General features: G+C 31.0%; 4 non-coding genes across 4 annotated transcripts; all 4 read left to right on the forward strand.

Annotated features, from left to right (window-relative positions):
• The first annotated feature begins 8,150 nt into the window (after positions 1-8,150).
• Positions 8,151-8,343, forward strand: LOC142332688 (U2 spliceosomal RNA). Its single transcript, XR_012758398.1, has one exon. It is a non-coding gene; the product is annotated as a U2 spliceosomal RNA (small nuclear RNA).
• An 861-nt stretch (positions 8,344-9,204) lies between these two features.
• LOC142332673 (5S ribosomal RNA) lies at positions 9,205-9,324 on the forward strand. Its single transcript, XR_012758386.1, has one exon. It is a non-coding gene; the product is annotated as a 5S ribosomal RNA (ribosomal RNA).
• Positions 9,325-11,031: 1,707 nt separating this feature from the next.
• Positions 11,032-11,149, forward strand: LOC142332674 (5S ribosomal RNA). Its single transcript, XR_012758387.1, has one exon. It is a non-coding gene; the product is annotated as a 5S ribosomal RNA (ribosomal RNA).
• A 1,936-nt stretch (positions 11,150-13,085) lies between these two features.
• Positions 13,086-13,204, forward strand: LOC142332671 (5S ribosomal RNA). Its single transcript, XR_012758384.1, has one exon. It is a non-coding gene; the product is annotated as a 5S ribosomal RNA (ribosomal RNA).
• Positions 13,205-16,951: the final 3,747 nt, after the last annotated feature.

Consider the following 16,951-nt stretch of genomic DNA (forward strand, 5'->3'; position numbering starts at 1 on the left):
TTTAGATGTTAAATTTGATGGGGTAGAGACAAAGCCTATATTTTATCTTAATTTTTATAATTTTCAATAACCGGGTTGAAAAAGAAATATGTATGATTAACTACTAAATTTTGCTTATTTAATGTATAGAAATAAAATAATTGAACAATTTTTTTCAACAATATGAAGAAATAAAAATGAATAAATTTCATTACTGTAGAAACACGCCAGTTAATTTTCATTTCTGAAAATCATTTTTACATTATATACATACACAATGTTGGTCTAGTACGGAATAGGTATTTTGCTTACTTTACAACGGGAACCTCCCCTTCGCTCCTGTTATTACGCCAGGAACTTACACAAACACGATAGAATCGGGATAAGTCGGGCGGAGGACTGTCACCACTGTGTGGTAGACGGTTACGTCTTTACGAAGTGCACGAACACGGTGGTGGATGGGTGGGTAGGTAAGCCAGCTAGCATAGGGCAGGTACACTTACATACATAACAAGATAGGCTCGGGCTCGGGTAGGCAGGTTAATATGTTTTTTTCTAGGAACGTTATTAGATTTTTTATTTTAAATGAGAATGTAGGCTCGGGATAAGACGAATTAGTTTTGTATCAGAGTTCATATATAGTTAAGCTAGACGTGCACTTTAATAGGGACGGGAGATAAAGAAATAGGCTCGGAAGCCCGCATCCTCACTCGCTTGACACATCTCAAACCGCAAACAAATCTTCGTTTACACATACACATATACGGTTACACATACACATATATCCCATAGGATCGCGAACGCAAGTAAGTATTTGGTGAACTGGACCCTCACCAAGTACTTCTTGCACGTAGATAAAGTGCGTTTTAGCAGGACGGAGTGGACGTTTCCCGTAAAATAATATTAATATTTTTTTTTAAATTACTAATTTACTAAATAATTAAACACAGAGAATATGCTTCCTTTATTATTTACCAATAAACTATAAATAAATCTTATTAAAAATTTAATTTTTTATTCAGAAGAATTCACTTTATTTATTATTTTTATAAGTTACCTCGAATTAAAATTTTGAAAACTTTTACAGAATTGAAACATATTTTATCCAGTAGGATAAATAAAACTAATAGTAAAATTTTGGTAATATATTATATTAATGGAATTAAAATTGTCGTTCAGCGGAAATTATTTTGGATTATTTATATTTACATATAAGAAAAGTTCCCTTTTTTTTAATTTTATTTTTTTGTCTGTTTTATATATATATATATTAAATGGTACAGTATATTTAGTACCCTCGTACAAATTAAAAAGTTTTTTAAAGCCTATTATAAATTATGTTATTTCTATATATAAAGTTTTGTTTTTATTCAATTTTAAATAAAACCAACTTTTGACCTTCCTAAATGAGGATTGAGATGTGTTCTACACACGAAGTGCATGATAAAAGTAATGAGACTGACTTTTTACTTATCAAAGTTTATATTTTTTTCAAACAACAATATTATCCCCTTCAAAATAGATCCCTTAGGCAGCTATACACCGGCGGAGTCGTTGTTGCCACTCCTGGTAGCAGCGCTCGAAGGCTTCAACTGGTAGGGCTTTTAACTAGTCGGTCACAGTCGTTTGAATGTTCTACAGAGTTCAAAATGACGTCCTTTTAAGACGTGTTTCAATTTCGGGAAAAGGAAAAAGTCACAAGAACTTAAATCAGGTGAATGGGGTGGGGGGGGGGGTGAGGAACCGTAGGAATGCGTTTTGAGGTAAGAAATTCCCCGATGGAAATGGCCCTGTGACACGGGGCATTGTTATGATGAAGCATCCACTTGTCTGCAATGTCTGGTTTCACGCGAATCACTCTTTTCCTGAGCCTTTCAAGAAGACCTTTGTAAAACACTTGGTTGAAAATTTGTCCTGCAGGAACAAATTTTTTACGCACGGTACCCCTACTGTCAAAAAAGCAAATCGGCATGGTTTTGATCTCTGATTTGCTAATTCTACATTTTTTCGGTCGAGGAGATGACGGAGTATGCCACTCTTCGTTTTGCCGCTTTGTTTCAGAATCGGACTCAAATATCCAGGATTTATCACCTGTGTTCACACGATTGAAGAATTCTTTGCCGTTGTCAGTCCTCGCAAGAAGATCAACGCACCCGTTTCTTTGATTGTTCTTCTTTTCCGTTTTGAGGTTTTTTGACACCGATTTCGCACAAACCTTTCGCACGTCCAAATCGTCTGTCAAAATATGATTTACGGTGAAAGCGTTTAAATTTAACTGTTCATTCGTCATCCTTATTGTTAAACGACAGTCTGATCTCATAAGAACACTCACAAGCTCAACGTTTTAGTCAGATTTTAAACTCGAAGGTCTCCCTGAGCGAGGTTGATCTTTAACGTGTTCTCGACCTTCCAAAAATGATTTGTGCCAGCGGTAAAATTGTGCTCTTGATAAGAAATTTTCCCCATAGGCCTGTTTCAACTTTTCCAAGGTCACACTTGCGGATACCTCAAGTTTAACACAAAATTTGATTGCACAACGTTGCTGTAAATTCCGGTGCTCCATTTTCGTAACACACAACTTTACTGATTGCGCTGTCAAAAATAATGTGTTGGCTGAACGGATTTGAAATTCGTACTGAATATGTGGAACGAATGAACAAACTGGTCTAGCACAGATCGGTAGACACAGCGTTTCCAGATCGCTCGCAGTGTTACCAATCTCATTACATTTCTCCCACATCTTGTATATCTGAAAATACAACAATCAAGAAATGTGAAGGTCTTAGTAAGCGCCTAAAATATCATTCATACAAAATTCAGTCGATGCATGCGATTGAAAATGACGATAAACCACCCTGTTACAATTTTGACGTGGATGTTCTTAATAAAGTGAACGAAGATAATGCGTTTTTGTAAAATGTAATATTCTCTGAAGACATTATCTTCCACGTTTCTGGTCAATTTAACCGTCATGTTTTGGGTAGCGATAATCCGTTTACCGTTCGATAAACACGAAGTGATACCTCGAAAACTAACATTTGGTGAGCTTTGAATTCTTATGATATTATCGGACCATACTTCTTCGCCAAGTCAACAATTAGTAGCACTAATAATTAAGATATGTTACAGCAGTATGCAGTACCACAAATCGAACGTCAGCACCCAACGTTTACTTCCAACATGATCGCGCACCAACACATTACGGTTTACATGTTAGGAACTATCTACATGAAAAGTGTCCTCGACGTTGACTTGGCTGTGATAGACCAATCCTATTCCAGTTGGAATCCCTGGCGTTACACTAATCGATTTCTTTCTTTGGGGGTTTGTCAAAAACAGAGTTACACAATGAAGGTTGTTAACATCAATGAAATAAAATGAAAAATCGAAGGTGTAATTAATAGAATATATTCTTAATGTGTGGCGTGAAATTATCCTCTAGACATTTTACACGCCACAAAATGTGCTTGTGTGGAACTTCTTTGATGTTAAAAAGTGTTATAAATAAAACTTTTTGGAGTTACCAGTACAACAGTCAAACTTCCATTAATTTCTTATATTTAAGTAACACTTAAAATGAGCTGAATAATCTAAGATATCATCTCTGTATTTTTCATACATTTTTAACATGGGATTCCGTTTTATTTTTTCATAAAAATAAATTTTTTTGTGCTCATTTATTTATTCAACCGTACGCAAAATTAGATTTTTTTTTTACAATTTAAATACAATTAAAAAATTTTAAGCTGTTTTACGTCACTAGTAACTACATAACACTGATAAGGGTATATTTTATTGAATGAAAATTTTTGGATGGAATATAATTCAGTTTGTTATTACGAAAAAATAAGATTGATAGAAGATACCTGTGTAAATCAATAGATACTATTCATCTTAAATTTTATTACCAATAAATTTTTTCTCATAGAAAATATACTTAATCACAATTTGCATAATAAAATTAATATAAAAAGTGAGAAAGTTTATAAAATATTACAACAGGTGTAAATGGTAACTGAAAATTTGCTTAAATGGTTACAAATATACCATAAATCATTTTTTTTTTACCAAAGATATTATTCTTCTTTTTTTTATAAAATACGATAAGGTGTATAATAAATTTAGTTCATATTTTTCTACCACTGAATTCGTTACTAAAAAAATAAAACGGAATTTTAGGTAAACCATATTACAGGAATTCTCGTATGAGTTATATCACTTCATAAATGCTCTTATAACGGCACCTGGGTGCACACGAATATAAATGGATGAACCAGTTAAGCTGTCATAATTTAAAAATCACGACCATGTGTGTGTGTGTGTGTGTGTTTGTATACCTTCATAATTTAAATGGGAATATTATGAATAATCGTCTGGTTTCATGATAGATAATTTATGTTTTATCTATGGCAGTAAATCGATTTTATTTTCTCGATTATTATAATTTATTAGTAAAAAAATACCATTGCTATTCTTAAAAAAAAAAAAAAATCTTCTGGAATTTTGTATTTCGTAAATTTTTAGGTCTCCTAAATTGAAAAAAAAAAAAAAAATATATATATATATATATATGTGTGTGTGTGTGTGTGTGTGTGTGTGTGTCATGAAATTTAGTAAACTGCTTTTTCTATTATACAAAACTTACTAAAACAACTCTGATGTATCAGTTTAAAATATGCAGTAGTGTCATGAAAGGGACTGAAATTAAGAAAATTTTAAATAAATTAAAATATAATTTAGCCAACAGAAAAGTTAATTATTTTCATTAAATTTTAATTTTTTAACCTATTAACAACTAAATTCTTTTTATTAAATTGGCGGTTTCTTTTAAAACTTAAAAACCATGAAATTATTTATTTTTACTTTAAAATGGAAGATATTGAAAAAAATAATTTAATTTATAATTTTCGCTTTTAATTTCTTTAAAATGTAATTCATAAATAAATAAATTTTTCCTTCTGTTCAGTACAGAATAATACATTCAAGTTAGGAATGGATTGATATGCTATTTCACAGGTAAGAAAAGGTACTTCCTCAGCATTTCCTTGAATGGATCAAGGGAAAATAGGGTAAAACCTTGATCAGAGCAGCATCACAAAATAGAAAATAAAAATCTGATGTGCATACCATATGACACCCTTGTACGCTTATTAAATTACACATACACATTTTTAAAAGTACATAAAATTTTATTTCATTAATAACTTCTGATATTTTAACTTTTGTTTCATATAGTGTTTCTTATTGATTATTATTTATTGCAATTTTTTTTTACAATCAAAGATTAATAATTATTAATAAATCAACATATTTAAATTTAAAAAAAAAAAGTTAAGAAAAGGAAGTCGGATTCGAACTGATGTGCCTTCCCCTTGTAAGATTTAAATATTTCATTAATTAAAATATTATTTGGCTATAACTCTGGAACCAATGAAAATAAGTCACTTATGATATATCGTTGAAAATCTTTCAATAACGGCTTATAACTGCAGTAAAGAAAAAGCCAAAATTCCAATTTTGGGGGATTTTGGGCATTTTTTGACACTTCTGGTCCAGTTGATTGCAATCAAAATGGAATCAATCAATCAATCAATCAATCAATCAAATTGCAATCAAGATGTTACAACAGTCCTAAATCCAAAATTTCAACATACTAAGGCTAATCGTTTTTGAGTTATGCGAGATAAATACGTACAGACGTCACGCTGAAACTAGTCAAAATGGATTCAGGGATGGTCATAATGAATATTCCTGTTGAAATTTGAAAACCGTTCACAATAAGTACAAGGTATTTAAAAGACCAAATCGGCTCAAATTTTTATGTCTTTACAATAATTTTCTCGGAAGTTATTGGAAAGATATTATTAACCCCCTTTTTGTTATTTTATTAATGAATTTATAAAAACACTAAGTTTTCCCCATAATTTAAATTTAAAGAATTTTACAGGTTAAACACAAAATTATTGAAATGTTTTGTTAGCTGTAACTCGGAAACAAAGTTTTTCCCTATCCCATGTTAGTACGATTTTTTTCTACTAAATTAATTAAAGGAAAACACGTGAAAATTTTAACAGGAACCTCCTGCATTTCTCTGTAAAACGGGAAATAAATATTTTAAAGGAATATTTTCAATCTTAATAGAAACGTTATCACTCTTGAACTTGTTTTGTATATTTATCAGCTAATTTCCGGTTTTTGTTGAAGAGAACAACTTAGTTTTGATTCAATAAATGATAAAATATATTTAGAAAATATTCGTGCAATAGAATCAGATAACTTCATGTTATATTCCCTTTTATAAATAAATTTTATCGTTGTTGAAAAATAGAATTTATTTAATGAACTTTCGTATTATAAATGTATTTTATCTCCCCCTCTATTTATGCTCTTCGATGGAAGTATGCCTGTCAGGTCGAGGTGAAGCCGTTTGGCTTGGCTCGGCTTGGTTTGTGCTCGGGGTCCTTCGGTCCTTAATAATGAGTTAATTATTACTAAATCTGTTACTAAGAAGCAAAATGCGTTTACCGAATTCCTTTTCTAATTAAGAGACCCTCAAGCATCTGAGATAGATTGCGTAATACAAATTTAATTGTACAAACATTTTATTAATTTTCCTTGTACCAACCTTAAAAATAACTACTTACAAACATCAAAGATAATGTAACCAAATATGTTCTAAATTTATTCCAGCACGCAAAGATATTATAGTCAAACGGTTTATAGCTCGTTTAATAAAAGGAAGAAGTTTCCAGAAAATGAAGCCTACTAGTGTTTTCCGTTTAAATGTATCATCCTGACCTCGTAGGGGAAGACACCCTCTGCCACCACCTCCGTTCCGAGCCATTATGTCCTTTACCGGAGGTCATCTTCGTAACCTCGGCATTTGACATATTCCAGAATGCCACGAGTGACATTCCCATTGATGTACTATTATTTAATGAACTCAAAATAAAACACATCTCACAGAGTCTTAAGCAAGACCGAAAATACCTAACTACCTACCCGTAGAAGGTAAAAGTGAGTTCAACACACAACACGAAACGTAAAAATATTACACGGAATAATAACAACACAGTAATATTGAAATAAAACAAAGGACAAGACTACAACAAAAACACAATTTATAAAAAAAAATCAACAAAAAAAGAATAAAAGAGAAATCCAACAGAGCTCTAGATCCCCTCAGTAATCCTTTTCTTTGCTAAGTACACTATAAAACTCTCCACTATTGCCCATTCGGCCTGGCTCCTCCAGGTTACACGGATATCCAACGCCGACCCGATAAGATCAAGCCGACAGACGGTATCCGTACGAATTAACTCGAACTTCGAGCACTCATAAAGAAGATGGTAGGTGTCGTCCAACTCAGAATCTACCAGTCCGAATTTCTGCAGTCTGTCCCTAAAAGCACCACGGCCGGAAAGAAATTGCATCATATATTATATGCAAATTAATGATTTTTAAAAGTATATCTATAGCTTTTAAGTTCCCTAATGATATGGCAATGATTTTACAAAGAAAGCCGGTCTGAATTTATCGTTTTAATTTTAAACGTTTTCTAATAAAATAACCGTTGAAACCATGCCTCGATCTGTCATAAAAATATTAATCAGCCGATTTCATGCAGAGATAAACACATTTAAAAGATTTAATAATCTTTGATAAACGATATTATAGAATAAATAAATACTTTTCTCTAAATACCGGTTAGCAATTGAAGACGGAAATTTACGTCTTCTTTAGTGAATCTATCTTTTGACATATTTCAGTTGAATTTCCTCCAGTCTTCTTCTTCCTGAATTTGTTTTTACTGTTTTTCTTCTTCCTTCATTTAATTAGTGTCTTCTTCCCTTCTTAAGAAGAATTACGAGTAACAGTAGTAATACTTTGTATAACGGGTGGCAAGATATTGATAAATATTTTAGTGGTACAGGTAGCGCCGTAGTATATTCTTTATTTAAATCGTTGATATATTTTAGAGGAATTTTTAGTGTTCTAATCTAATCGTATAAGAATGATTTTAATAGTTAAATACTTTTTAATATAATTTTCTTTACTGCAAATCATTTTTATTAAATCGCAATGAGGATAATATTTAAAGTAAGGTAACTTCTCGAATGGTTCGTTTGTAAAATTCCAGGGCGGGTCCGTCGGCGGTGGTCAGTGCCGTTATCGCTTTTCGGCCTCTTGGCTAAAATCAAAGTGTAGTATCTATTCTTATCGGCTTAATATCTGATACGCCCGGCATCGCTGGGCCAGAATATTAAACTGATTTTTGGAAAATGACGGAGTGCAAGGGGCTTGCTCCACCTCTGTCGCGGGTTGACTCGGTATTGCAGTACCGCCGGAACCGGCCCATCTAATTTCAAATCAATTTAAATAATTATACGGTTCGACTTTGTGTCGTGCATTATAAGCACGATTGGTAAGTAGGTAAACCACTTTATTTTTACCTATCGGAAAACAATACCATTGTGCATCGGTGTCGCTTGGATTGTGATTGTTGTTAACATTCTAGTAGGGGTTTACGGCTGGTCCATTTTTATTCTAAACACGACGGACAAACGCGGATGATAATGAAAATTATTTATTATCACCAGTTCGTTTAAAAAAAATTCCTCATCTTTTAACGACTTTGAAGAAATAACGGTGTTAATAGGAAAGACTTAAGCCACCAAATTACGCACGTATCGAGTGTTGAGTGTTAACGGTATTTAAATTTCATAACTTGCATCTGGTGGTGGTCATTTTATATTCCTTAAACGATTTTCACTGCGTGCTGGTAATAATGTAAGTCAATTGATTTGATTAATTATAATCTGCACATTTTTTTTTTACTCTGAATTACGCGCAAGATTATTTTCATTTTTCTTACCACTCTATTAACTGCGATATAAATAACTAATATCAGACCTGCGCTCTACAAAGACTACACGTTTTCCGGTACATTCACACGGATCTCGATGGGTCGCGAATCACATTCAAAATATTGATGGGGACTTAATAAGTAAATAAGATTGGTATGAAAAAAATAATAAACTAGTTTTCCTCATTTTACTATGTTGCATTGTTTAAGTTTACAAATGTAGTATGATTAACAAGTGGCAGTGTAAATCAATAAAAACTTTTTTTTACTAAAATAGAGGTTCATTAAATTAAAATTAAAAAAAAAATTACAAAATAATATAAAGTTATGGAAAAGTTAGGCAGATCATTAGCACACGCGTCAACGGCCATACCACGTTGAACACACCGGTGTCTCCTCCGATCACCGAAGTTAAACAACGTAGGGCGCGGTTAGTACTTGGATGGGTGACCGCTTGGGAATACCGCGTGCTGTTGGCACCTTTTTTTATCAAAAGAATTTGTTTCTCTTTTAAATACAGCAGGCAAATGCAGTCCAAAATGATCGCTGAACCAGCAGCTACCGTTGTTATTTTATAGAAAAACATGTACTGTAATATATTTTATTTTGTATTAAATATATATTTCACTTATTTGTTATATTTTAAGTCTCCTAATTTTTATGAAAGAAACTGTGACGGTAAAAAAGAACAATAACCAAATTTTTTAATATCTATTTATTATTACAAATTAAGAAAAAAATATTTTCGACTTTTTGAAAATTTCAAGCTTCATGGATCGGGGAGATTATATTAATAATGGACATATTCACTATAATTATTATCGTTTAATATATGTATATCAAAATTAAAAAAAAAAAAAAAATTCCGATTTAATTTAAACATCTGTGAGCTCCCCGACAAGGTTAGGGAATTCAATTATTTAAGTGGCATTCGAGCATTAAAATTTTTAAAATGCGAATAAAAGAAAACGTATTTCGCGGTTCTCATACTGCAGAGAAACCGTACGGGTAAAATTAATGTTATTTATGTAATAACGATCGTTGCTTCTAACTTCGCCGCTCAAATTCTTTCGACCTTATGTTGATCGTGACTAAAGAACGACTCTACTCGACCAGACCAATCTTCACCAAATTTTCACATGCGCAACTGCATGTGAAAATTTTGATATGATTTACTGCAGCATATCAAAATTTCGAATAGAATTTTTGTGGTTTGGAACATTTGAATAATTCTTTTCATATATTCTTTACAAGTCATTTAAATCATTTTTTTGGTGTTTTACTACCTTGGACGAAGTAAAGGAATATTGTAATCACGAAAAACTTCGGCTTTCAGATTTCATCGGAAATATCCGTTTTGACCATCCATGAATATAATTTGACTAGTTTTGGCATGACGTCTGTATGTACGTGCGGATGTACCTTCATAAGAGAAAAAAGGATTAGCCGTAGGTTGTTGAAATGTTGAATATAGGACTGTTGTAACATCTAGTTGTGCAACTCCCCTTTTGATTGCAATCGATTTGACCAAAAATGTCGAAAATAGCCCAAAATCCAAAATATTTTACCTTTTTCTTAACTTTACTAATAAGCTTTCATCGAGAGCTTTTCAACGATATGTCATAAGTGGTACTTATTTTCATTAATTCCAAAGTTATAGCGAAATGATATTTTAATTAATGAAATATTTCGATCTTACAAGGGGAAGGCACATCGGATCGAATCCGATTTCATATCCTTATTTTACTTTTAGTTTAAGTATATTAATTTATTAATAATTATTAACCTCTGATTGTAAAAAAAGTTTTACAATAAATAATTATTCAATAAAAGTAATAAAAAAAATTAAATCAACAGTTATTCGTGAAATATAATTTTAAGTACTTCTCATTTAAAAAAAATAAAAGTGTCTATGTAATTTAATAGCCTTATAAGGATTAGTCATGTGTCTACACGGGGTTTTTGTTTAACTTTCCTTAAGGACAGAAATAGTAAAAAATGACAGATTTTGTGTTGATCTATCTATAAACTTGTCGTTGTTGTTGTAATTGCTGCATATTTTGTTGTAACCGTAAAATTAAAATAACCTCTTTTTCGAAAGTTTAAATGAAAAAGACAGATCATGCTTTCTGTATTTTTAGATAACGTAGAAAAAATTATTTTGTTGGCGGACAGTTAACAATGTTGTCAGCGGCCATACCACGTTGAACACACCGGTTCTCGTCTGATCACCGAAGTTAAGCAACGTCGGGCGCGGTTAGTACTTGGATGATGACGGCTTGGGAATACCGCGTGCTGTTGGCTTTTTTATTTTTCGAAAAATTTTTTGTCATACGAAAAAAGTTCAATAAATCGGCTACAGTTATTTTTCATCGTTGTATTAAAAACAAACCTGTACTGTAATATATTTTAACGATTTTCATGGAAACAAATTTTTTTGTATTTAATTTATATCTCACTTTTTTAAAGTTCTTAATTTTTATTATTGAAGCTAATACGATTTAAAAAAACTAACTAAATTTTTTAATATTAGTTTTATCAGCATCACAAATTCGAAAAATATATTTTCTACTTTTTGAAAATTTCTAAGCTTTATGATGGATCAGCGGGAAATTTAATGTTGCAAATATTCGCTAAATTACTGAAGGTTAATAAATTAAAAACGAAATTAAATAGCAATTTTGAATTTTTTTTTAATGTCTTTAGGTTCTCCTTAGCGATGCGGTATTAAGTTATATATGTGACTTATTGTTTTAACAAAACATGTTTAGAGCATTAAAGATTTGACGTGTCCAAAAAAATAGAATTTATGTCGCGATTGCCGTACTGAGCACAAAGGGTGCGGGTAAAAGTAATGTGTAAGGCAATAATCCTCCCTAAGTCATGATAATAAGTTTAAATATTCCTTGACAGTTCTGGGCAAGACCCCGGGAGTTCTTGTTCGTTTAATTTTTTTTTATTTCTTAATTTTTTTTTTAATTGGAGTAAATGTGGCTGATAAAGAACACATAACCTTCAGCGTCCCACTTTACAGCATCGACGTTGCTTCTAACTCGACCCGGCCAAATTCTTTCGATATTACGTTGAGCATAACTCAAGAACGATTCAAGCAATCTTCACCAAAATTTCAAGTGCATTACTACAGATAATTTATTACAGTATATATAAATTTCAATGAAATTTATGTAGTTATGGAGATTTTCAATCTACAAAAGTTATACATATATATACACGTGTATATACAAGTATGTTTTTTTGTTAATTTTTTTACTAGTTTACAGGGTAAGACACCAAGTGAGATGGTAACAGCAGTACTCAGCAGAGATGTCAATGCACCTTTACGTTTATATGTATATAAGGAAACCACAATTTAATTGAATCGTATTTTTGTACTTCTCATACCTCAACAGATAATGAAAATTCAAAATTCAAACAAAGTTGTAATTTTCTAAGAATAGGAAGAGTACTTTGGCTGCTACTTTTTCTCAAAAAATACTAAAGACTGAGGGCTATTAACAGATAAAAATTTTCAGATTTTACAGGAAATTGTAAATTTCGAAATAAATTTAGAATTTAAAAAAATATGAAAATAAACGATTTTAATTTAAAAAAATTGTTTATTATCGAAATTTATTTTATTGCCGAAGGATGGGCAAAAATAATTTTTTTTTTGGTTGTGGTGAATATTAAATAATCATTTTTTAGTAATTTGGGTTAATCTTAATAATAATATACATCAAGTATAGTGAGAAAAATAGTTTCCCAAATTGCCCGAGTAAAGTTTAGCAATTTTATATCGGCCATTGCACTTCAATCCTTTTTTCAGATTTTTCAAAAAATTAATATATTAGTCCCAACCTGACGGTGTTACCGGTCTAACAAGTTTGTCGAAAATATGTATACGGACTACAGAATTATAAGATCAACGTACGTATGTGCTACACACGTATATTCGAACAAAAATAGAAATTTTGAACATTCCTTTTCGTAGATTCATTGCAATCCATTTAGTTCTACTTTTAATGTTTTTTAAGTTTTTCCTTAGTACAGAAATCGTTAAATATGACCGTTTTTTTTTTTCACTGATCTAAATACTTTTCTATTGTTGTTGCTGCTGCTACCGAGAAATTAATAAATGTCGTTTTTAGAAATTTTTAATGAAAATTAGAGGTCGAATGTTATTTTAATTAATAGACAGGGTAGAAAAAAATTAAGCTGTTGGCGAACAGTTAGCATTCATGTCAACGGCCATACCACGTTGAACACATCGGTTCTCGTCTGATCACCGAAGTTAAGCAACGTCGGGCGCGGTTAGTACTTGGATGGGTGACCGCTTGGGAATACCGCGTGCTGTTGGCATTCTTTTTTTTTGTTCAGCAATTCACATTTTGTAGCACAAGTTTAAGAAATTATTTCTGTAGATACTTTTAATACGTAAAAACTATAACAAAATTTCAATTTAAATAAATTAAATTTGTAAAACGAAAAATGAGGAAAGCGTAATTTGATTTTATACGAATCATGTTGTTGACAGATAAACCTTTTGCCAACGGCCGTACCACGTTCACGTTGTGCATACCTATCGATCACCGAATTCATGTTTATTTAAATTTGATTAATATTTTTACAAGCTACAGTTACTGGACGAGCCGTTACTAAAATTTCACAAGTTAGATTTAGACCTTTACCCAAATTTAGATATTCATTCGTGAAGTAGTTTTATACACCGCTACTGGTAGGCTAGTTGAATTTAAAATTTCAGCTGTTTTTCGACCAGTTTCTCACGTACAGACTTCTAGCCGACGTAAAGAGCGGTTTTTTTATCACTAATAAAATGAAATGATTTAGTTTAGTTGTCAGAGTAGAATTAATTTTAGTAACAAATCCTAAGGAATACACAAAAGAACGAGTGAGTATTCCAACAACCTGAAACTATTATAATAAACATAATCCATTTGCCGTCTTGTAATCTCGAATTAAAAATTGATAAAAGAATAAATTCGTAAATATATACCTATTGGTAATTGTATTATCCTGTAAAGTATTAAAATTTTTAATAAATACTGGTAAATTAATTTCGATTTAACGCAATACGTTATGAAATGATATATTTTTTAAAAGTTTAAAAGGTTGTTTTTGTTGGTGGTAATTTAAAAGTGTAATAATATAAATTAAGATCTGTGATGGATGTTGCTATTTAATGTTTAAATATTCATATTCTTCTTCCTATTTTTCCTTTCCCCTGAGCCGGACCTACAGTCCGGGGGAAACTCAGTTCAGGGGATTGTCCTTTAACTCTAATGAATCAGCTGTACTTCCGACAACTCGGTTGGATCTTTTTTTATTGTGCCAGTCTCTAACCCTCAGCGAGGAGACTCCGGATTAAGCAATTCTGCAACCTTTATCCCATCGCAGAAGGCCGGGTCTCGGTCTTATCTGTGCCTTATGTCTCAAATGAAGGGTCCCCAAGAGGATTCCTTACCGGAACTATGGTTTGAAATCTCCCGATAAGGAAGTCAGATCTTTTTCTCTTCCTATTTACGTTTTCCACCATATGTGACCCTTTGTTGAATCTACCCAAACTGAAATATTTTATTCTTCCTTTTATCATGTTTATCAAGCTCTGTTCTTCTTCTATTATTCTTATCAATTCTTAATTTGTTATTTTATCTATCCATTTATATTTTTTCTTTTCTTTTCTCAATCACATAACAAAACTATTCTAGTACTTGAATTCCTTCTTTCTGACCATCTACGATTCAGATCCATGTAACAAAACACTTAACCCTAAAGCATTTGACAAATCTGCTTCATAGTTCAATTGTAATCCTTTTTCTTTACTGAAGTTAATTTTTTTAAAGTTCTTTTCAACTGTAGATGTTCTCCTTCTACGTCCTTCGTACACCTTCCGTTCCAAAAAATAAAATGTATTCCTGTAATTATAATTTGTAAAATCAATAAATTATTTAAAATACATGCAATTACGATTTTAAATAAATATATTAAAGCTTGTCATATCTAAATACGGTAATGTTTTATAAGAACGCTTTAAATTTTAAATCGTCTATAAGAAAATATTTATCATTTTTCTTATATTTTTAATATTGTAAGTTTACAGCAACTCCTTCATTTTCCCTTAATTCTTCACCGCTAAAAAAATTAGGTTAAGTGCCCCCTGGTCGTAATGAAAGAGGAAAGAGAGAAAATTTCACTCTCTCAAACCTTCAACCATTAATTATCACAACTTAACGGCTTAACAGTATTTAACACTTTTCAACGTTATGCTTATATAAAGGAATAAACATAACTAAATATATTTTCTTTATGTTTTTTTTTTTTTTATTTATTATTTTTAATTTCATAAAATATTTAATGGATTACCTATGAATAATTAAAATCAACTAATTATTAGTAATGTATTTTGTTTTAGTTGTTTTTACATAATTATTTCTTGTTTTTTTTTTAATTTTTTAATTCGTTCTATACATTTTTTAAGGTTAGAACAGCAGGTATAACTTCAAAATTTTTGTCAAAAAAAAAAATAGAAAAAATAGCAAAAATATGAAAAAAAAAATGAAGTCGAAGATCGATTTTTCGTTATTTTATTTTCTTTCTTTTTGAAAAAATACCAACTCATTCTAATATAAACGTTTACAGAAAAACCTATGATCGACAGAAAATAGTTATCAAAAAACACACTACAACAAACAATTTTAGTGTTTAAAAATTATGTCGTGTTTAGTTAAACAACAGATATCGCAGTTAAAGAAATTTCAACGCATAATTATAACGTATCACACTTCTAACTTGCCCTGCTAAATTTTTATGACCTTAAACTGAACGTAACTCAAGAACAACTCAACGAATCTTCGTCAAAGTTTTACAAGCACAACTTCAAATACTTTCCTAGAAGATAATTAAATTTCATTGAAATTGATTGAAGTAGTTTTGAAAATCTTTGATCCACAATATTTGAGCTTTAAACTGATCATAACTCAACAACGACTCAACCAATCTACATCAAAATTTTACATGCACAACTTCCGGTACAGCATATCTACAGCATACTACAGCATATCTAAATTTCAATGAAATTGCTTTGGTAGTTTTGGAGATTTTTGAGCCACGAAATTTTATATGTAGGCCTGTAAACATATATATATATATATAAATATGGAATGGAATACAAATTTAAGTGAATGGTATTTTCGTAATCCTTATACCTCAAAACGTAAAGAAAATTGATTTTCACCCCTTCCTTCACACACATCATGCGACCGAAATTAATACCGTATTTTTCTTCGAAAAATCTGTAAGATGTTTTTATTATTTTGTTATTGTTAATGAAAATTATAATTGTTATTAACATTATTTTGATTAGTATTGTTTTTAACTTAAATATTTCTTTTATATGCATGAACTTCCTTAAAAGAATTTGGAACAAAATTGTATATCAAAAAACTACTTTAATCCATTTAAAGAGAATTTTTTGATTCTCAGATATCTGTATTTAATGTTTCACTACCATGATATGTTATCTCTTCACTAAACACAATATGATCAAGAAGGTTACCTCTTCCCGCTGTATCGTTTTTGATTTTATTTTCGATTGCGATGTCGGTACGCACGCAGGTAGCTTTCAAAGCCTGTAACAGCTGTAAACAGTATGGTATCGCTAGTTTGCAGTTGACTTTTCTAACAGAATTTTAGGACTACTCAAGAAAGACAAAAAAAAAGCATTCAATATTTTCTTTACATTTAGCAAATTTCAAAATACAGAAGAAGGTTTACTGTTCAAGCTACCTCATATTTGGTAGTGGCGCAGTCAAGCGGAAGTACAAGAAATCATTTTACGCCATATGTCCAACTGGAAATGTCCTTTTTGTTCTTTGATTGGTCTAAAATCAACACATCCAACAGGTATCATAAATTAAAACTCCTACGTTCTATTTTTTACCACCGATATATTTTCACGCAGACATGTGAAACAAATAAAAAAATTATTTAAATAATAAGAATTTATAATTGAAAAAGAATTCCAGAATAAAATGTAATTATAGAACAAAACTTCTTCCGGCAAGAAAACACTCTAAAATATAATTTGTA

Source organism: Lycorma delicatula, chromosome 11, assembly GCF_047948215.1.
Source record: "Lycorma delicatula isolate Av1 chromosome 11, ASM4794821v1, whole genome shotgun sequence".
Lineage (NCBI taxonomy): Eukaryota > Metazoa > Arthropoda > Insecta > Hemiptera > Fulgoridae > Lycorma > Lycorma delicatula.